We start from the raw sequence: 21,964 nt of genomic DNA on the forward strand, positions 1-21,964 counted from the left end.
GACAATCCGTGTGACACAAAGCAGCTTAAAATCTCCCTGCACAGTAGCCTCAGACCTCCGAGTTCATTGGCCTTAAGAATCAGGGACGCAGAAGAATCATTTTGACTTTAGGAAGCATCACGCTTGCAGATGCTGATCCTGGTAGGGGCCTTCAACCCCCCAGACATCTGCTGGAAAAGCGATGAGAGAAAAAGAGAAATATCCCCATCCAGGGTTATGGGCAGGAGAAGTGTGGAGAAGGGCAAAGCAAGGCCCTTGCGCTTCCCACCACAGGCCCAGGGCCAGTGAGCTTGCCAGGGAGACATTTTTCCTGGCCAGTCGAGGGCACAGGGCAGAGGAAGGGGAAGCATGGTGAGCACAAGCGCTGGAGCTGGCAGTGCCAGGGAGCGTCAGGCAGGGCTGTGGGAGGTCCCAGCTGAGGTGCTGGGGGGAGCAGAGTGGCGCAGCGGAAGCGTGCTGGGCCCATAACCCAGAGGTCGATGGATCGAAACCATCCTCTGCTAATTGCTCTTTTTTTTCCAGCTCCTGACAACCACAGCCTCTCCCTTGCATGTTACAGCATCTTACACCACCAGCACTGCTGCGCTCCTGCTCTCTGCCCACCCATGGCCATGGCCCTCCTGCTCCCTCTGCCCCTTCTCTCTGCCACCGCCACCTTCTTTCTCCTTTGCTTTCTTAGCAGCCAGCACGCCCAACGTGCCCCTCAGCAAGGCAGACGGGTGGGTGTGGAGCAGCAGGCAGAACACAGCACACAGCTCCCCCCACCAGGCAGTGGGTGTCCCGGGGACCCAGGTCTGTCTCCCTTCCCAGCAGGCAGCTCGATCCCCAACTTCCCAGCCACAAGCGCGGACCTCCAGGGCTCTGCAGGTGGGCAGGAGGATGAGGCTGGTGCTACTTTGGGAAACACCAGTGCAATCGACTCAAACAGCTGGGGGATTTCTCTGGCCTTGCCTCTTTGCTGCTGGGCCCACTGGCAGGTGCAGCCAGGAGCAGGGCTGAGCAGGGATTCCCAAAGGGCTCTGTATTGGCTAGATGTGGCTAGGTGGTGGTGGTGGAGGGGAGAGGGGGTGCTGCAGGGTGGCCTCTGTGAGAAGAGCTAAGGGGCTGCCCTGTGCCGGACACAGCTGGTCCCAGCTGCCTCCACAACACTGAGCCACCTGCAAAGCTTGTGGCATCCGTAGCACCCGTGATGGAGCAGGTGGATATTCCTGAAGGAACTGCAACCCGTGGAGAAGCCGGGCCAGTGAAGAGCTTTCCTGACAGGCCTGAAGCGTGTGGAAGAGTCCACGGTGAATAGGATTTTCCTGTTCAGAAGTGCAGCACGTGGACAACCCATGCCGGAGTGACTAGTCTGCAGTGAAGGACTGTAGTTGAGCCATGTAAAAGTGGGAGGAACGGTGCTAGTTTTTTTTGTCTCTTATCCCTCACTACCCAAAAATGCACACACGGCCCAATCCTTTTCTTCTCTTCTGGCTGCTCAGGACTGCAATTCGGTGGCGGAATACCACACCACGCCAGGATGAGTTTCTGCTTTCAGTTCCCAGGGATCAAGGTGAGTCTGACCAACCTGTGGTTCCCCAGGTCCTCCTTTGTGCCCTTCTGGAAGATAGGAGTGACACCGTCATTGTGCTAGGCCTCAGGAACTTCTCCTATTTGCCACAATGTTTCAAGAGACAGTCAAGAGTGGCTGTTTCCAGAAGTTCTCCTTCTCTGAGTGCTTCACGAGGTGGAGGTGGGAAGACAGCATGGCTTTCTGCATGGGAGTTCCCTGCTACTTGAGTACCTGATGGGCCAGAAGCCAGAAGATCACTTGGCTGTTGACTGTGAGATCACCTCTGGCTCTACAGGCAAAGGGCCATCCATAGGAATATCGCTTGCGCTAGGTCCTTGTCTTCATGCCATAGTGGATACCACTGCATGGTGTATCTTTTTATATCCAAACAGTTCTTTTTCTTTTTTTGATAGTGTCACAAATGGCCGTCAGGCAATCACAGAGCAATATGAGAACCCACAGGGAATGACGCTGTCAAAAGTTGCCTCTTCCCGGCATTCAGTGGGAGAGGGCTTCCGTGCCTGACGTGCTTCTGGGCACACAGGTAGGGTTGTGTCGAGGGCACAGGGCAGAGGAAGGGAAAGCATGGTGAGCACAAGTGCTGGAGCTGGCAATGCCAGTGGGCGTCAGGCAGGGCCGCACTTGGTGCTGGCCAGGGAGATGGAGAGACTGCCAGCTCAGCCAGGATGGCTCAAGATAAGAGCACCATATGGCTCAGCTTCGGGTGGCCAGAGGGGAAAGGCAGCATGTGTCCAGGAGGTCCCATGGTGTAATGGTGAGCACTCTGGACTCTGAATCCAGCGATCTGAGTTCAAATCTCAGTGGGACCTTGGCCTTTTGGGCCTCCCTCAGGGCTCTCCTCGGCATGCTTACACCTTAGCCTCTTGCCTTGCTCTTGGGTCAATTGTTTCCTGTCCGCAGGTCATCCTTCTTTTCCTGGGCTCCAGCCCTGGCGCTGACATCAGTGCCCCTTCTCCTGCCCTGTGCCCAGCTAACTTCTGCAGCCTTCCTGAGCACTGGCCCCTGTCCCCTCTCTGCTCCCATGTGATGATGGCTGCTCCTGGCTGAGGGGATCCAGCAGTGGCTCAGAGAATCACACAACAGCTGAGGTGGAGATGAGGCAGTCCAAGCCAGGCTCAAGGCAGCACCAAGCAGAAGAATTTTTGTCACATCTTTGCCTGGCTGGATGTTGGACATGGCCAAAGAGATGGACCTCCCACAGCCCTGCCTGATGCTCCCTGGCACTGCCAGCACCAGCGCTTGTGCTCACGCTGCTTTCCCTTCCTATATCCTTGCCTGAGCAGGAAAAATGTCTCCCTGGAAAGTTCTCCTCCTTCTGGCCTGTGGTGGGAAGCACAAGGACCTTTCTTTGCCCTTCTCCACACATCTCCTGCCCATAACCCCGGATGGGGACTTTCTCTTTGACCACTTGAGCTGGCTCTACAGGTGCGAGGACAAGTGCTGTAGGCAAGGGGGTTTTACGGTCAAGTCCCACGTTGTTGACAGCCAAGTCCCAAGTCCCAGGGCTGCAGCATGGTCAAGTGCAGGCAGCCCAAAAGGGGACTGCACCCCGTAGTTGGCAGGATTTGAACCTGCGCAGGGAAACCCCAATGGATTTCTAGTCCATCGCCTTCACCACTCGGCCACAACTACCTGCTCCAGGCCTCTCCGCCCTGCTGATCACATCCCTCTTGCAATGACACCCAGCTGCCTGGGAGGTTCAGGGCAATGCTCCACTCAAAGCTCTGCGGTTGGGACCTGCACTGAGCGTGACAGCTACCAGGCTTCCAGAGGCCTTGAGAGGCGTAACCCCAGGGACTATGGCTATGGCTTCTTGCACCTTGTCCTCAGCCAGGCACCTGGGATTTCCTGTCATGGGGGGATGATTTCACTCCCCAGCTGGTCTCCGCTGCTTCCAGGGCAGCAGGGAAGGCAGCTGCGTGGAGACAACCAGGGCTGGTGGTAGTGGTAGGGTGGGACATTAGACTGCGCTTCGCTTCTCGCATGTACCTGAGGGGGTCTCCAAACCTGCTGTGAGCACTAGGGTGAAGACACTCCTGCAGAGGAAACATGGTGACCTTCTGGCAGCACCTCCAGTTTCTTGGGGACGTAGGGTGGTGTCAGCCCTTGAACAAAGACTCCAGCTGCCATGCAGGTTGTTGGTGCATAGGGGGAACGGTTTGCAAGAGTGGGCGAGATCTATGGAAAGGGCAAGGTAGAGCCTGGCTGAGGAAAAGTGTGGAGGAAACAGGACAGAGCTGTTTTTTGTTGTATAGTTATGGCCCAAGATTTTTCCAGCAGTGGCAAGCATTGTCCAATTCCCAAGCATGTACCAAAATACTAAAGGATCCACAAACACATGCATTTACCTCACTAGATGAAAGTAGCCCCTATTCCCTTTTGGCTCTGGAGCTGCAAAAAGGCATAAAAGAGTCCGTGTGGAGGTGGTGCATCCAGCAGTGCCTGTCTCTGCCTCTGCCTGCCTGCCTGCCTGCAGAGCAAGGTTGGGAGGTGGTTGCATTTAGAAGGAGCAGCTGGAGGAAGTGTGCTCTGATCTGGAGGAGCAGGAGGCAGCACTGCCCACAGGGGTGCTGGTGGTGTAGTGATGAGCACAGCTGCCTTCCAAGCAGTGGCCTTGAGGTAGATTCCTTGCCAATGCTGGCAAGATAAAAGCAACATTCGTTGCTGTACTGTCAGGGTTATGTGAGCTTTTGGTTAGTAGAGAATTTACAGACGCACAAACTGTCTTAAGAAATGCTAGAATTCTTATGAAGAGGGGAATTGTGATTGCACATGCTCAGTGTGGAGTTTGTGAACATGAATTGAGAGGACTGAAAAGTTAACTGAAATGTCTGTATTAACATGTGCAATGAAGAATTGGGAATCTGGCCCCACGGGGCCATGATCCCCAAATTACAGACTCACACTCAATGTCTCTGAGGCCTTTGGGTTCTCTGGTGTAAGTTCAAGGAACTCTATACACAATGGGTTGGAAGGTCAAGATAGAAGCCAGTTCTCTTCTTGCAGTGCGGGTAGCTACCTGAAGGAAGAGGAGAACAAACCACCACGGGTCTCCAGCTATGCTGCACAAAGTCTTTAATAAGAAGGAGCAGATGCAGTGGCACAGAACAAAGAAACACACCTGCAGGGTTCAGGGAGGCACAGAGAATGGCCCGTTTGCCAAGGAGAAGCTCCATACAAAGCACTGGCCTTTTCCCATCCTGCTCTACGTGGTGGCAGCAATCCCAGCCCACCAAGAGCAGTCCCTAACTCCGAAACCCTCCCCGCCATGAGCAGGAGGTTCAGCAAGGCAGAAGAGAACGAGCCCTTTCTCCAGGAGCTCAGAGCAAAGCAGAGCCAGAGGAGGCACGGCCAGGCCTGCCATGCAGCCAGGAGCAGTGGGCACAGATCCCTCCTGCCAGGTGGCATGAGGACACCCAGCCCGTCTGCAAGCCGTGGCCACGCTCCTGCTGCTGCAGGGTCCCCGTCTTCCTTCCTGCTCCGAAGGGGATGATGCGCCGGCTTCAGCAGTTCAGGCTGCAGCGGAGGGGAGGCAGACACAGCCCTGACCCCCCCAGACCAAGGGAGCCCCCAGAAGAGATGGGAACCCCCCCGGCGCTGAGGGAGCTCCCAACAGCAGCGGACAGAGAGGATCCCACGGCTGTGCTCTGAGGGAAAGAGGTGAGGATGGGGCCCGGCAGGGTCACCACCACCGGGGAGGCCTGGATGGCCACCGTCGAGTCAGCGCAGCGGGCGACACAGGGCTCACTGCAGCTGCTTGCAAGTGGGGTTGGGCCAGAGGCGCCGCAGGGCGTTTGGAGGCAGGGTCTGAAGCAAGACATCTCTGGGTGAGGGAGGCAAAGCTGAAACGCAGAGCAGAGAGGAAACAGAGACCTCAGCATCAGTCTGTCTTTTCCTCAGCTCTCTCTGAAGATACGCTTTGCTGCCCTCCATCTCCACCTCTAGCTCCATGTCCAGAAAGAACCCGCAGCTGATCTTGCTAATGTGCACAAGAGCCGTGACACTGTCGGAAAACACACACTGTGCTTACAGCTCCCACGGCCCTCATCGTGCCCTCCAAGATGCACGGCACAGGCAAGCTGACCCACTTTTGGAAGAGGCCCCAGCAGAGTGGGTTTAAAGCACCTCTGCAAAGACTGATCATACCCCATCTCCAGAACAAACCTTGCTGCGCTGAAGAAAGCCCTGCATGCTCTTGGCCATTTGGATAGAGCCCATCTACTAAATGTAGGCGGAAATTCTGCTGGGCAGAGCTCCCTGCAGATGAGCCCCATGGACCATTTTCTGCTTGAAAGAACCCCCCTTTCTTCCCAGCTCTCCCCAGCCAGCCCCATCAAAAGGGAAACTGGTCACAGCCCTTCAGCAGTTCTGTTGCGGGGCCAAGCTGAGGCAGCCCAAGTATCAGCCTGAGCAGCCACCATGACAGCAGCTCAGCCCAGAGGGAGAGATGGAGCGGACTCAGGCTTACCTCGTTCCTCGAGGAAAGGGAGGCAAGAGAGGAGGATGCGGAGCCTGGAGCACCACAGGCTTTTATGCTGTGTCCCAGAGCCCCGTGGGGCCACAAACATTCCTTGCTCATCAAGCACCTAAACACCGAGCAGTTGCCGCTTGCTGAGGACTCGCTGGTGATTAAGCCCTTGTCTCTTTCATCTGGAATGTTTTGATCCTGCTTCATAGCACCTAGGATCATGGAATGAATCATAAAATGGGTTTGGGTTGGAATGGACCTTAAATATCGTCTAGTTCCCACATCCCTGCTGTGGACAGGGACGCCTACCCCTTGGTCAGGTTGCTTCAAAGGCCCATCCAACCTGGCCTTCAAGACTTCTAGAGGTGTGGCATTCACAGCTTCTCTGGACAAACGGTGTCTCACCACCCTCACCGGAAAGTACTTCTTCCTAATATCTTATCTAAATCTACCCTCTTTCAATCTAAAACATGTACGCCTTGTTCTATCCCTACACTTGCTGATAAAGAGTCCCTCCCCATCTTTGCTTAAGGATACTTTTAGGTTCTGGAAGGTTTCTATAAAGTCTCCCTGGAGCCTTCTCTTCTCCATCCAGAGCGATCTCAACTCTCTCAGCCTCTCTTCATAAGGAGAGGTGTTCCAGCCCTCTGATCGTCTTCATGCCATTGACCCCAACTCTTTGAGTGCAACCATCAAAACAATTCCTTATCCAGCAAGTGGTCCACCTGTCAAATCCACGTCTCTCTGTTTTAGAGACAAGGATGTCGTGTGGGACAGTATCAAATGCTTTACACAAGTCCAGGTAGATGACATCAGTTGCTCTTCCCTTACCCATCAATGCTGTAACCCTGTTGCAGAAGGCCACTAAGCGTGTCAGGCAAAATTTGCCCTTAGTGAAGCCATGTTGGCTCTCACCAATCACCTCTCTGTTTTCCACGTGCCATTAGCATAGTTCCCAGGAGGATCAGCTCCACGATCTCGCAGGGCACAGAGGGGAGACTGACCAGCCTGCAGGTGCCCTGGTCTTCCTTCTTCCACCTTTTAAAAATGGGGCTTATGGTTCCCCTTTTCCAGGTGCTGCAAATTTCCCCAATGTGCCATGACTTTTCAGATTTGATGGATAGTGACTTAGGAACTTCACCTGACAGTTACTTAGGACATAGAAGTTACAGCTAGTTCTCCTGTTCCATGTCAGTTGTAGCCAGTTCTCCTGTTTCGCTCATCAGAGGGGGCACTGTTACTTTCATCTTCCTTTGTGGTCATAGGTACAGGAAGAAACCCTGCTCGTTATTTTTAAAGTCCATAGCCAATTTCAACTCCAGCTGTGCCTTGGCTTCCCTGATTCACTCCTTGCACTCCCAGTCCATTCCCCTATGATCTCCTCTGCCCGTCTTCCTGCACATCAGGATGGAGAGCTTCTTGCGCCCCAAGAAATATATCTTTTAGTATCTCCCAGTTTTCATTGGCTTCTTTATCTCTGAGGGCACTTTCCCAAGGTACCCCACACACTGGTGCCCTAAACATCCAAAAGGTTGCCTTTCTCAGCTTAAGGATCCTTCCCCTACATTTAACAATCCTTTACCGCTCCAGACTGAGAATTACACCTGGGCATGAGCGCAGCAACCCAGGCTACCTGCAATTTTCACCTCCCCGGTAAGTTCTCCTGCACTAGTAAAAAACAGGCCCAGCAGTGCCTCTCCTCTGGTCAGGCTCTCTCTCACTCCACTAGTTTTCTGGACTGCTTGCAGTTGACTGTGCTGCTTTTCCAGCAGATGTCTGGGGGGTTGAAGGCCCCTACCAGGATCAGCATCTGCAAGCGTGATGCTTCCTAAAGTCAAAACGATTCTTCTGCGTCCCTGATTCTTAAGGCCAATGAACTCGGAGGTCTGAGGCTACTGTGCAGGGAGATTTTAAGCTGCTTTGTGTCACATGGATTGCCTTTGTCACGTTGCCCTCTTCATGATGAGCATGGCCACCGATCACAGTGAGCCAGGAAGGACACCTCAAGCCAGCTCTCAAGTGCTTTCAGTGGAAGCACTCCAGCTAAGCCTGAGAGACGTGTCTCCCCGCAGGTCATCATAGACACACAGGAGACAGTGGGTAAGCTCAGGCAGAAGGTCAAGACTTCACAATCCCATACAGGAGTCGGGACTCACTTCTCCAGGGATGTGGCAAAGCAGATGGAATGGAAAGATCGTTGGGGTTGGAGGGGAGGCCCTTGTGGGCAGGAGTGATGGCCACAATGGCCTTGCTTACACTCGTCATGCTCTACCACGGCCTGGTTTTTTGAGCAAAGAGATAACTGCTTACGTCCTTCCCTGAATGAGACCCACACCCAAATTCACCTTTTTTGCTCAGCAATTTCACCCCAGAGGCCAGAGGCCTGGATGGCCTGCTTTTGAGGAGAGGCTCAAGGCAGCAAGCCAAGAGCTCCTCTCCAGTACTGGCAACCTCACTGCCATCTCTTTATAGCTCACAGGAGGGGCAGTGCAGCCCCAGAACAGCTGCCCTAGAGACAGGGACCTCTCTGCCAGTGCCAGCGTTCAGAAGTCGGCGGGACAAGGCCCAGAGCTTCCTGAGGTAACTGGGAAGTTTGGTCTGCTCAGAGCAGGAGGCTGGCCCAGAGGACCTCCAGAGGTTTTTTCTAACTGTCATTATTCTGTGGTGCACTGAGCCAGCCGAGCACTTGAGCAGTGACCAAACAGCAATGACTTGGAAGGCAGCAGTGGCAGGAGATGGCACAGAAGTACCAGTTGTTTCAGGAATGGTTCTAAAATGTGTGGAAATGCTGTTGAAGAATTCATTTACCCAGTGTGCAATACGCCAATATACACACAGAGCAGAGGTATTTTTGCATATTTACGCAGATATGGGTGTCTCTTCCAAGACAGCACCTCAAAGCTCCAAATCAGTGGTTATTTATAAATGCAGCATTAACATATTCTTCTTTCTAATAGGTATCCATTTTTTATTCTATTAAATGATTGGTTTAGAGTAGGTGGTATAATTGGGGTAGGTGGTCCATGGGTTAGTGGTAGCGATCTCCCCCTGTTGGAATTACCTTTCCCTTAATTTCCTTCTTCTTTGGCAATCCTCAACGATTCTTCAATGCATGGTGGTCAAGCTAACAATTTATCAGTTACGCTTCTACTTGGTAAGCTTCTATGCCTGGTAAGCATGGCCACCGGTCATGGTGAAATTGAGCCAGGAAAGACACCTCAAGCCAGCTCTCAAATGCTTTCAGTGGAAGCACTCTGGCTAAGCCTGAGAGACAATTCTCCCTGCAGGTCATCATAGACACACAGGAGACAGTGGGTAAGTTCAGGCAGAAGGTCAAGACTTCACAATCCCATACAGGAGAAGGGACTCACTTCTCCAGGGATGTGGCAAAAATCAATGGAATGGAACGATCGTTGTGGGCTGGAGGGAAGCCCCTTGTGGGCAGGAGTGATGGCCACGATGACCTTGCTTACCCTCATCATTCCCTACCACGGCCTGGATTTGTGATCAAAGAGATGCCTGCATCCTTCCCAGAACGAGACCCACACCCAAATGCTGCTGTTTTGTTCAGCAAATTCCACCCAGAGCCCAGAGGTCTGGATGACCTGCTTTTGAGGAGAGGCTCAGGGCATCAAGCCAAAAGCTTATGGCTCTTCTTCCTTGGTCAGAGATGGGGTGGCCCATTCCATGCATTTTAAACTACAAAGGGACGTCGGATCAGCTTCTCAGAGAACCTGGGAGTCATCGTGATGTGGAAGAGTTGGGAAAACCCCTGAACTCCAGGCAAACACGAGTCATTGTGCTGTGGACTTCAGTGAACACGGTGCCCCAGCCTCAGGGGTGCCAGGGATAGCAGAACTCGTAGTGCCAGTGCGCCACTTTCCTCAAGGGCATTTCCACACAAGTTAGCAGCATTCCTGAAACAACTGGTACTTCCATGCAATCTCATGCTGCTGCTGCCTCCCAGGGCATTGCCTCTTGGTGGCTGCTCAAGGGATTGTGTGAATCAGCCCACCCCAGAATAATGATGGTTGGAAAGGATCTCTGGAGGTCCTCTGGGCCAACCTCCTGCTCTGAGCAGACCGAACTTTCCAGTTACACACCACATCCCACCACATGCCCTTGAGGAAAGAAGCACTTTGGGAGGAATGAGGCTCTTCTATCACCAGCATGTTTCAGGCCGGGGAACTATGTCCACAGCAGGGTGACTCATCTTTACCTGCAGTTCAGGGGTTTTCACAACTCTTCCAGATCATTATGACTCCCAGGTGCTCTGGGACACGCATCCAGTGTCCCTTTCTGGATTTAAAAGTGTGGAATGGGCCACTGCATCCCTGACCCAGAAAAAAGACCCAGGAGCTTTTGCCGACCTGCCCTGTGCCTCTCCTAAAAGCAGGTCATCCAGGTCTTTGGCTTCTGAGGTGAACTTGCTGAGCCAAACAGGTCGATCTGGCTGTGGGTCTCTTTCAGGGGACGGTGCGGGCATCTCTCTGATCACCCTCCTATGCCCTGATTTACTTCTCTCCTACAGGCTCTCTGCTTCCCAATCTGAGCCCAGACCCCTGGTTGGAAGAAGCATGAGGACCTGGTCAAGTCATCAAGGGACATGGCTATGGAGATCCCAGGGAGAGGTCACCTCATAGAGACCTGTCCGGCCCCCTGCTCTGCTCTTCATTGTTAGAAATCTGCCTTTGTTCTCTGGGGTCATAGGCAGGAAAAGCAGGTTGTGATAAAGCCTCATGAGTGCAAGCAAGGTCCTCATGGCCCTCCCTCCTACCTGCGCGGGGCCTCCCATCAGCCCACAATGGTCCTTCGTTGCCATTGAGCTTGGCCACATCCCTGAAGATGTGTGCCTCTTCTCCCACCATGTTCTGTGAGCCTACGACGACCTGCTGGGAGAGAGCTGCCTCCCAGGGTCAGACTGACGCTGTGCACTGAAAGCACTTGAGAGCTGACTTGAGGTCTCCCTAATAGCCAAATTTCACCATGACTGGTCACCAACGTCACCGTGAAGAAGGCGATGTACTGAATGTGATCTGTGTGACTGAAAGCCACTTAAAATGTCTGTGCAGCAGCCTGAGACCTCCCAGACAATTGGTCTTAGCAGGCCTGGAAACAAATTAATTATTCTGACATTAGATGCTATGCAGCATGAGGAAGTCATTTCAGATGAAAGAGACAAGGGCTTAATCACCAGCGAGGCCTCAGCAAGCGGCAACTGCTCGGTGTTTAGGTGCTTGATGAGCAAGGAATGTTTGTGGCCCCACGGGGCTCTGGGACACAGCATAAAAGCCTGTGGTGCTCCAGGCTCCGCATCCTCCTCTCTTGCCTCCCTTTCCTCGAGGAACGAGGTAAGCCTGAGTCCGCTCCATCTCTCCCTCTGGGCTGAGCTGCTGTCATGGTGGCTGCTCAGGCTGATACTTGGGCTGCCTCAGCTTGGCCCCGCAACAGAACTGCTGAAGGGCTGTGACCGGTTTCCCTTTTGATGGGGCTGGCTGGGGAGAGCTGGGAAGAGGGGGGTTCTTTCAAGCAGAAAATGGTCCATGGGGCTCATCTGCAGGGAGCTCTGCCCAGCAGAATTTCCGCCTACATTTAGTAGATGGGCTCTATCCAAATGGCCAAGAGCATGCAGGGCTTTCTTCAGCGCAGCAAGGTTTGTTCTGGAGATGGGGTATGATCAGTCTTTGCAGAGGTGCTTTAAACTCACTCTGCTGGGGCCTCTTCCAAAAGTGGGTCAGCTTGCCTGTGCCCACTTTGTTCTTGGAGGGCACGATGAGGGCCGTGGGAGCTGTAAGCACAGTGTGTGTTTTCCGACAGTGTCACGGCTCTTGTGCACGTTAGCAAGATCAGCTGCGGGTTCTTTCTGGACATGGAGCTAGAGGTGGAGATGGAGGGCAGCAAAGCGTATCTTCAGAGAGAGCTGAGGAAAAGACAGACTGATGCTGAGGTCTCTGTTTCCTCTCTGCTCTGCGTTTCAGCTTTGCCTCCCTCACCCAGAGATGTCTTGCTTCAGACCCTGCCTCCAAACGCCCTGCGGCGCCTCTGGCCCAACCCCACTTGCAAGCAGCTGCAGTGAGCCCTGTGTCGCCCGCTGCGCTGACTCGACGGTGGCCATCCAGGCCTCCCCGGTGGTGGTGACCCTGCCGGGCCCCATCCTCACCTCTTTCCCTCAGAGCACAGCCGTGGGATCCTCTCTGTCCGCTGCTGTTGGGAGCTCCCTCAGCGCCGGGGGGGTTCCCATCTCTTCTGGGGGCTCCCTTGGTCTGGGGGGGTCAGGGCTGTGTCTGCCTCCCCTCCGCTGCAGCCTGAACTGCTGAAGCCGGCGCATCATCCCCTTCGGAGCAGGAAGGAAGACGGGGACCCTGCAGCAGCGGGAGCGTGGCCACGGCTTGCAGACGGGCTGGGTGTCCTCATGCCACCTGGCAGGAGGGACCCGTGCCCACTGCTCCTGGCTGCACGGCAGGCCTGGCCGTGCCTCCTCTGGCTCTGCTTTGCTCTGAGCTCATGGAGAAAGGGCTCGTTCTCTTCTGCCTTGCTGAACCTCCTGCTGATGGCGGGGAGGGTGCCAGAGTTAGGGACTGCTCTTGGTGGGCTGGGATTGCTGCCACCAGGTAGAGCAGGATGGGAAAAGGCCCGTACTTTGTGTGGAGCTTCTCCTTGGCAAACGGGCCATTCTCTGTGCCTCCCTGAACCCTGCAGGCGTGTTTCTCTGTTCTGTGCCACTGCATGTGCTCCTTCTCATTAAAGACTTTGTGCAGCATAGCTGGAGACTCGTGGTGGTTTGTTCTCCTCCTCCCTCGGGTAGATACCGGCTCTGCAAGGAAGAGCACTGCCTTCTTTCTTGATCTTTTCACCAGTTGTGGACAGAGATCCCTGAACTAATACCAGATCACCCAAAAGCCTCAGAGACAGGGAGTTTGAGTCTGTAACCTGGGGATCACAGCCCTGTGGTGCCAGTTGCCCTGTTGTTCATTGCACGTGTTAATACAGACATTTAAGTTAACTTTTCAGTCCTCTCAATTTGTGTTCACAAACCCCATATGAAAATTAGTCATGGCACTTCTCTCACTGAGCATGTGCCATCACAGTTCCCCTCTTCATAAGAATTGTAGCATTTGTGAAGACAGTTTGCGCGTCTGTAAATTCTCTACTAACCAAAAGCTCACATAGCTCTAACAGTACAGCAACAAATGTTGCTGTTATCTTGCCAGCATTGGCAAGGACTCTACCTCAGGTCCACTGCTTGGAAGGCAGCTGTGCTCATCACTACACCACCAGCACACCTGTGGGCAGTGCTGCCTCCTGCTCCTCCACTTCACAGACTGGCCAGCCTCCTCCTTTGCACACATACACTTCCTCCAGCCGCTCCTCATTCTCACCCTCTCAACTGCAACCACCTCCCAACCTTGCTCTCCATTTGGACTCGTACTGCCGGATATACCACCTCCACATGAATTCTTTTATGCTGTCTTCCTGCTGCAAAAGCCAAAATCGACCCGTATTCATCTAGTGAGGTAAATGATGGGGTTTGTGGGTCATGTAATATTTTGGTCTGTGCTCAGGAACTGGACAATGCTTGCCACTGCTGGAAAAAAGCTCTGGATGTACGTACTCCACCAAAACCATATCTCTCCTGTTTCCTCCACACTTTTCCTCAGCCAGGCTCTACCTTGCCCTTTCCATAGATCTCGCCCACTCTTGCAAACCGTTCCCCCTACGCACCAACAACCTGCATGGCAGCTGGAGTCTTTGTTCAAGGGCTGACACCACCCTACGTCCCCAAGAAACTGGAGGTGCTGCCAGAAGGTCACCACGTCTCCTCTGCAGGAGTGTCTCCACCCTAGTGCTCACAGCAGGTTTGGAGACCCCCTCAGGTACATGCGAGAAGCGAAGCGCGGTCTAATGTCCCACCCTACCACTGCCACCACCACCAGCCCTGACTTCCCTGCTGCCCTGGAAGGAGCCGAGACCAGCTGGGGAGTGAAATCATCCCCCCATGACAGGAAATCCCAGGTGCCTGGCTGAGGACAAAGTGCAAGAAGCCATAGCCATAGTCCCTGGGGTTACGCCTCTCAAGGCCTCTGGAAGCCTGGTAGCTGTCACGCTCAGTGCAGGTCCCAACTGCAGAGCTTTGAGTGGAGCATTGCCCTGAACCTCCCAGGCAGCCGGGTGTCATTGCAGAGGGATGTGATCAGCAGGGCAGAGAGGCCTGGAGCAGGTAGTTGTGGCCGAGTGGTGAAGGCGATGGACTAGAAATCCATTGGGGTTTCCCCGCGCAGGTTTGAATCCTGCCAACTACGGGGTGCAGTCCCCTTTTGAGCTGCCTGCACTTGACCATGCTGCAGCCCTGGGACTTGGGACTTGGCTGTCAACAACGTGGGACTTGACCGTAAAACCCCCTTGCCTACAGCACTTGTCCTCACACCTGTAGAGCCAGCTCAAGTGGTCAAAGAGAAAGTCCCCATCCGGGGTTATGGGCAGGAGATGTGTGGAGAAGGGCAAAGAAAGGTCCTTGTGCTTCCCACCACAGGCCAGAAGGAGGAGAACTTTCCAGGGAGACATTTTTCCTGCTCAGGCAAGGATATAGGAAGGGAAAGCAGCGTGAGCACAAGCGCTGGTGCTGGCAGTGCCAGGGAGCATCAGGCAGGGCTGTGGGAGGTCCATCTCTTTGGCCATCTCCAACATCCAGCCAGGTAAAGATGTGAAAAAAATTCTTCTGGTTGGTGCTGCCTTGAGCCCGGCTTGGACTGCCTCATCTCCACCTCAGCTGTTGTGTGATTCTCTGAGCCACTGCTGGATCCCCTCAGCCAGGAGCAGCCATCATCACATGGGAGCAGAGAGGGGACAGGGGCCAGTGCTCAGGAAGGCTGCAGAAGTTAGCTGGGCACAGGGCAGGAGAAGGGGCACTGATGTCAGCGCCAGGGCTGGAGCCCAGGAAAAGAAGGATGACCTGCGGACATGAAACAATTGACCCAAGAGCAAGGCAAGAGGCTAAGGTGTAAGCATGCCGAGGAGAGCCCTGAGGGAGGCCCAAAAGGCCAAGGTCCCACTGAGATTTGAACTCAGATCGCTGGATTCAGAGTGCTCACCATTACACCATGGGACCTCCTGGACACATGCTGCCTTTCCCCTCTGGCCACCCGAGCTGAGCCATATGGTGCTCTTATCTTGAGCCATCCTGGCTGAGCTGGCAGTCTCTCCATCTCCCTGGCCAGCACCAAGTGCGGCCCTGCCTGACGCCCACTGGCATTGCCAGCTCCAGCACTTGTGCTCACCATGCTTTCCCTTCCTCTGCCCTGTGCCCTCGACACAACCCTACCCGTGTGCCCAGAAGCACGTCAGGCACGGAAGCCCCCTCCCACTGAATGCCGGGAAGAGGCAACTTTTGACAGCGTCATTCCCTGTGGGTTCTCATATTGCTCTGTGATTGCCTGACGGCCATTTGTGACACTATCAAAAAAGAAAAAGAACTGTTTGGATATAAAAAGATACACCATGCAGTGGTATCCACTATGGCATGAAGACAAGGACCTAGCGCAAGCGATATTCCTATGGATGGCCCTTTGCCTGTAGAGCCAGAGGTGATCTCACAGTCAACAGCCAAGTGATCTTCTGGCTTCTGGCCCATCAGGTACTCAAGTAGCAGGGACCTCCCATGCAGAAAGCCATGCTGTCTTCCCACCTCCACCTCGTGAAGCACTCAGAGAAGGAGAACTTCTGGAAACAGCCACTCTTGACTGTCTCTTGAAACATTGTGGCAAATAGGAGAAGTTCCTGAGGCCTAGCACAATGACGGTGTCACTCCTATCTTCCAGAAGGGCACAAAGGAGGACCTGGGGAACCACAGGTTGGTCAGACTCACCTTGATCCCTGGGAACTGAAAGCAGAAACTCATCCTGGCGTGGTGTGGTATTCCGCCACCGAATTGCAGTCCTGAGCAGCCAGAAGAGAAGAAAAGGATTGGGCCGTGTGTGCATTTTTGGGTAGTGAGGGATAAGAGACAAAAAAACTAGCACCGTTCCTCCCACTTTTACATGGCTCAACTACGGTCCTTCACTGCAGACTAGTCACTCCGGCATGGGTTGTCCACATGCCGCAGTTCTAAACAGGAAAATGTTTTTCACCGTGGACTCTTCCACACGCTTCAGGCCTGTCAGGAAAGCTCTTCACTGGCCCGGCTTCTCCACGGGTTGCAGTTCCTTCAGGAATATCCACCTGCTCCATCACGGGTGCTACGGATGCCACAAGCTTTGCAGGTGGCTCAGTGTTGTGGAGGCAGCTGGGACCAGCTGTGTCCGGCACAGGGCAGCCCCTTAGCTCTTCTCACAGAGGCCACCCTGCAGCACCCCCTCTCCCCTCCACCACCACCACCTAGCCACATCTAGCCAATACAGAGCCCTTTGGGAATCCCTGCTCAGCCCTGCTCCTGGCTGCACCTGCCAGTGGGCCCAGCAGCAAAGAGGCGAGGCCAGAGAAATCCCCCAGCTGTTTGAGTCGATTGCACTGGTGTTTCCCAAAGTAGCACCAGCCTCATCCTCCTGCCCACCTGCAGAGCCCTGGAGGTCCGCGCTTGTGGCTGGGAAGTTGGGGATCGAGCTGCCTGCTGGGAAGGGAGACAGACCTGGGTCCCCAGGACACCCACTGCCTGGTGGGGGGGAGCTGTGTGCTGTGCTCTGCCTGCTGCTCCACACCCACCCGTCTGCCTTGCTGAGGGGTACGTTGGGCGTGCTGGCTGCTAAGAAAGCAAAGGAGAAAGAAGGTGGCGGTGGCAGAGAGAAGGGGCAGAGGGAGCAGGAGGGCCACGGCCATGGGTGGGCAGAGAGCAGGAGCGCAGCAGTGCTGGTGGTGTAAGATGCTGTAACATGCAAGGGAGAGGCTGTGGCTGTTCAGGAGCCGGAAAAAAAAGAGCAATTAGCAGAGGATGGTTTCGATCCATCGACCTCTGGGTTATGGGCCCAGCACGCTTCCGCTGCGCCACTCTGCTCCCCCCAGCACCTCAGCCGGGACCTCCCACAGCCCTGCCTGACACTCCCTGGCACTGCCAGCTCCAGCGCTTGTGCTCACCATGCTTCCCCTTCCTCTGCCCTGTGCCCTCGACCAGACAGGAAAAATGTCTCCCTGGCAAGCTCACTGGCCCTGGGCCTGTGGTGGGAAGCACAAGGGCCTTGCTTTGCCCTTCTCCACACTTCTCCTGCCCATAACCCTGGTTGGAGACTTTTCTCTTTGACCACCCCAGCTGGTTCTGCAGGTGCTGAAGGAAACCCTGGAGCGAGGGGGCAGCCTGAGGAGGGACGCAAGAACCTTTAGCATCCAATTGCGAAGGGAAATAGGACCCTGATATAGAGAAAAGCTGGGGTTTTACATTTTACAGTACAGTTGTGTCGACCAATCAAATTACTTATGTTGAGGGGTGGGCTGGTCTGTTACTATTGCTCGTATAATCCGTACATGCTTGCCCTGTGCAGGTGGTGTGCACATATGGTCCACATATGAACACGTGGTGCGATGTTAGTCTTCATTGTTCTAAACCAGTGACTTGTGCAGGTGGAGATGTTTTATACTAGATTCAGGTTGATTGCTGTTCTGGCTGTGGTTATATGTCTGGGATTTGTTGTCTACAATATGGACGGTTCTCAGCTGGTTAGAGGTGTTTCAGGTTGGGTCTCCAGGTCACGGTGACCCTGAGATAAAAGCTCTTAGTCCTAGGTAGTGTTCGCTCATCTAAGCAAGTTGCATAGCAGTTAGCACCTGGCATTTCAAAGGGGCTGCGAGGGCACTGCCTGTTCCAGGTGGTTCCCTGTCACATCCACAGGCCAGAGCACACCGCAACCAGGCGGGGGAGGCCAAAGCAAAAGCAGGATAGAGAGGGCTGGGAGGAGGCTGTAGATGTGAATGTGGGGAGTATAGCTGCAGCTTGCCCACTGCAGAGACTGTTGCTCAGAGGAGAGCATCTGACTGCAGATCAGGAGGTCCCTGGCTCAGCTCCAGGTCCACCGCCCACTGTCCCTTTCCTTCTTCATCCATGCTGCCAGCCCCTCTGAGCTTCTCCTTTGCTTGTGCTGCTTCCACCACCCTCAGTGGCATGGCTGTGTGGAACAGATCACGCACCAGTAAAAGGCTTGTCTCTCCTTCTCTGTCTCCGGGCCCTCTCTGCATTTGCCCCTCAGGGTTTCCTTTTTCCTTAAGATGCTGCAGCACCCAGGCAGGCTACCAGCACCCCCTCTTCCTCTCAGGGGCAGTTCTGCTGCTGCTCTGTTGGGAGCAGGTGGGCATGGGACTGAGAAAAAGCCACTGGGAAGCCTCCAGCTTCTAGCCTACGCATCAAAGTCTGTAACGGAAGGGATGGACTCCTGATGGCACAGTCACCACCATGTCCTCTTTTGCACTTCAGTGCCCTTGTTCAGTGACTCCCTGGGAGATTCAGGGCAATGCTCCACTCAAAGCTCGGTGGTTGGGAACTTCACGGAGCATGGTGAGCACCTGGTGCCTGGCTTCCAGAGGCCTTGACAGGTGCGCTTTCCTTTGTGGCACAAACGTCACTCTCACGGGACACCACATTGCCTACTCCCCTGTGGGGCATTCCTTTCCACTCTGTACCACACACTTCTCCCATCCCACCCCTCCACAGCAGTACAGCAGCCAGCTGTAGCCATATGTGCCGGCAAATGATCAAAGGGCCACAGTCTTCCATCCTTCGGCAGGCAACAGGCAGCCTGGGAGGCTATAAACCCACAGGAGAGGGTTGTCATCTCAGACCAGTTCATAACCCCAGTTCTGTGCTCTGCCAGGAGGTAGTCAGGACCAGCAGTGAAAAGTCACTGCTTTCTCACCATACACACAAAGCCTGCTGGGTACACTGCCAGAAGAAATGAGCTCAGTTCTCGAGTGCTTTCATTGGCGGAACTCAAAATAGAGCCTGAGAGACAACACAGAGCTGGGATGCCCAGCTTACTGACTCACGCTCCATTTCTGTGAGGCTTTTTAGTTTTTCTCTTTCCCGCTTGCTTATTTCTGCTGCTCCAGTAGCAACCTCCACCAGCTTCCACACTCAACTGCCAGTAAGCTCCAATCAGAGACTAGATGTTCTTCCTTGCAGAGCGGGTATCTACATGAGGGAGGAGGAGAACAAACCACCACGAGTCTCCAGCTATGCTGCACAAAGTCTTTTAATAAGAAGGAGCAGATGCAGTGGCACAGAACAAAGAAACACGCCTGCAGGGTTCAGGGAGGCACAGAGAATGGCCCGTTTGCCAAGGAGAAGCTCCACACAAAGTACGGGCCTTTTCCCATCCTGCTCTACCTGCTGGTGGCAATCCCAGCCCACCAAGAGCAGTCCCTAACTCCGGCACCCTCCCCGCCATCAGCAGGAGGTTCAGCAAAGCAGAAGAGAACGAGCCCTTTCTCCAGGAGGAGCTCAGAGCAAAGCAGAGCCAGAGGAGGCACGGCCAGGCCTGCTGTGCAGCCAGGAGCAGTGAGCACGGATCCCTCCTGCCAGGTGGCATGAGGACACCCAGCCCGTCTGCAAGCCGTGGCCACGCTCCCGCTGCTGCAGGGTCCCCGTCTTCCTTCCTGCTCCGAAGGGGATGATGCGCCGGCTTCAGCAGTTCAGGCTGCAGCGGAGGGGAGGCAGACACAGCCCTGACCCCCCCAGACCAAGGGAGCCCCCAGAAGAGATGGGAACCCCCCCGGCGCTGAGGGAGCTCCCAACAGCAGCGGACAGAGAGGATCCCACGGCTGTGCTCTGAGGGAAAGAGGTGAGGATGGGGCCCGGCAGGGTCACCACCACCGGGGAGGCCTCAATGAACACCGTCGAGTCAGCGCAGCGGGCGACACAGGGCTCACTGCAGCTGCTTGCAAGTGGGGTTGGGCCAGAGGCGCCGCAGGGCGTTTGGAGGCAGGGTCTGAAGCAAGACATCTCTGGGTGAGGGAGGCAAAGCTGAAACGCAGAGCAGAGAGGAAACAGAGACCTCAGCATCAGTCTGTCTTTTCCTCAGCTCTCTCTGAAGATACGCTTTGCTGCCCTCCATCTCCACCTCTAGCTCCATGTCCAGAATAGGCCTAGAGGGTGACTAATGTTTGCTTGGAGCTCAGGGTTTTTTCCAGCTCTGCCACATCATGATGACTCCCAGGTGCTCAGGGGGACTAATCCAATGTTACTTTGAAACTTTAAATGTGTGCAATGGGCCACCCCATCCCTTACACAGGAAAAAGAGCCGTGAACTTCTAGCTCCCTGCCCCCTGCCTCTCCTCAGACCAGACCATCCGGGCCTTTGGCCTCTGGGATGAATTTACTGAGCAAAACAGGTGAATTTGGGTGTTGGTCTCTTTCAGGGTCGAACGCAGGTATCTCTTTGGTCATCCTCCTACATGCTGATTTGTTGTTTCCAACAGGATCTCTGCTTTCCAAGCTGAGCCCAGACCACTGGTTGGAAGAGGCATCAGTGCCTGTTCAAGTTATCGCCATAGCCATAACAAAAAACAGCCATTCCAATTCACTCTTTCATTGGTGTGGGAATAAACTCCAGGGATGTGTATGGAGTGGAAAGGAAGCAAGTGCTGGTTTTCAGGTCTGGAGATATGCAGTGTGACTGCAAGATGGGGTTAGGATGGGCATTTCAGTAGGGAACAGCATGCGCAATCACAATCCCCATCTTTGTAACTCCACTTGCTTGTAGCGCTGCTGATGACAGAGTAGGAGTCTGTAAATACTGTACTAACCCAAACATTCCATACAACCTTACTGCCCAGAATGGTTTTTGACTGTAAGCACAGCAAAAAATGTTGCTTTTTTTGCTTTAAGCAACCCTGAAATCAGAGACTTGAGAATCTTTGTCCTTTTCAGGTAGTCTAGTTGTGAGAGGCTTCTTGTGTTTGCCTTGGCCCACAGGCTACAAGCTGCAAGAGAAATTAGGGTGTTTTACTTCTTAATTACCAGAAACATCATTACATCCAGTTGCAGTAAACTTCAGGATGTCTCTGCAATGCCAGAGCCTGGACAGGGTAGGTCATTGGCTCTGCACATGGGCTGGGGGCACAGGGTCTCTGAGATGTGCAGTCTTCTTTGTTAAACCTACTATTTCAAACCAACTTACAATGTGTACCAGGGTCTGTTTTCAGGAAAGAGTGCTATAGAGGAAATAACGCTTTAGTGCTATAGAAGAAATAACGCTTTGCTCTGAAGACAGGTCATCATTCCATCGGAATGGGATGAAACCCCCCATTTGACCAGCCAGCACTGGAGACATGGAAAAGATGGAGGAAGTTGGAGAGCAAGTTCATTCCAGTGTGACTTTAAGACATTACATAAAGAACAGGCATCCTTCCACCGTGCCCCCAAATTGCATACCTGGCCACATGAAGCATAGTGTATGCCATGGTCCCTACCTAGGCATTACTGATCTTTATTTGTACCCTGTCACAGCAGCATGCTTTTCTTGCCAGGTGCAACCAGCAGGAGCAGCAGCAGGTCCGGCATTGGGCCAGACCAAAAATCCCTCTCATCTGGCTCCTGTACCATCACCACGTGAGGAGCCCAGCCTGGAGCCACCCCAGCAGGAAGAATACACTGTTCTCACCTGGCTGTCCTCCAGGTCCCCAAGCAACTGATGCTGTGTCAGCAGATCTCATCAGCACCTTCATCTGAGGTCCCTGGGAGAGAAACTGAGGAGCACTAGCAATGAAAAGAGACCCTGTCCAGCAAAGTACATACATCATGGGAGGGAGTAGAGGACCAGACTAGAGGCTGTTGCCTCTCAGCCTGGATTACAGGGACCCTGCCTGTGTACTGCTCTGGTCACAACAGTCCGGGGTTGCACAACGCAGCTTACAAGACCTGGGGCTCTTCTTGTGGGACCCAGGAACAGGACTGAGGCTTTCCCCCATTACAGGCCTGGGAGCAGGCAGAGATGCTTGGGCTGGGGGAC

General features: G+C 54.1%; 1 protein-coding gene and 5 non-coding genes across 6 annotated transcripts in view; 4 read left to right on the plus strand and 2 right to left on the minus strand.

The window, feature by feature from the left end:
* LOC142603549 (olfactory receptor 10C1-like) overlaps positions 1 to 21,964 on the plus strand; it is a 178,324-nt gene that overhangs the window by 132,469 nt on the left and 23,891 nt on the right.
* On the plus strand, positions 432 to 503 carry TRNAM-CAU (transfer RNA methionine (anticodon CAU)). Its single transcript has one exon. It is a non-coding gene; the product is annotated as a tRNA-Met (tRNA).
* On the plus strand, positions 2,311 to 2,382 carry TRNAQ-CUG (transfer RNA glutamine (anticodon CUG)). The gene has a single exon. It is a non-coding gene; the product is annotated as a tRNA-Gln (tRNA).
* Positions 3,124 to 3,205, minus strand: TRNAS-AGA (transfer RNA serine (anticodon AGA)). The gene has a single exon. It is a non-coding gene; the product is annotated as a tRNA-Ser (tRNA).
* Positions 14,260 to 14,341, plus strand: TRNAS-AGA (transfer RNA serine (anticodon AGA)). Its single transcript has one exon. It is a non-coding gene; the product is annotated as a tRNA-Ser (tRNA).
* TRNAM-CAU (transfer RNA methionine (anticodon CAU)) lies at positions 16,954 to 17,025 on the minus strand. Its single transcript has one exon. It is a non-coding gene; the product is annotated as a tRNA-Met (tRNA).

Source organism: Balearica regulorum, chromosome 12 (assembly GCF_011004875.1).
Source record: "Balearica regulorum gibbericeps isolate bBalReg1 chromosome 12, bBalReg1.pri, whole genome shotgun sequence".
NCBI lineage: Eukaryota > Metazoa > Chordata > Aves > Gruiformes > Gruidae > Balearica > Balearica regulorum.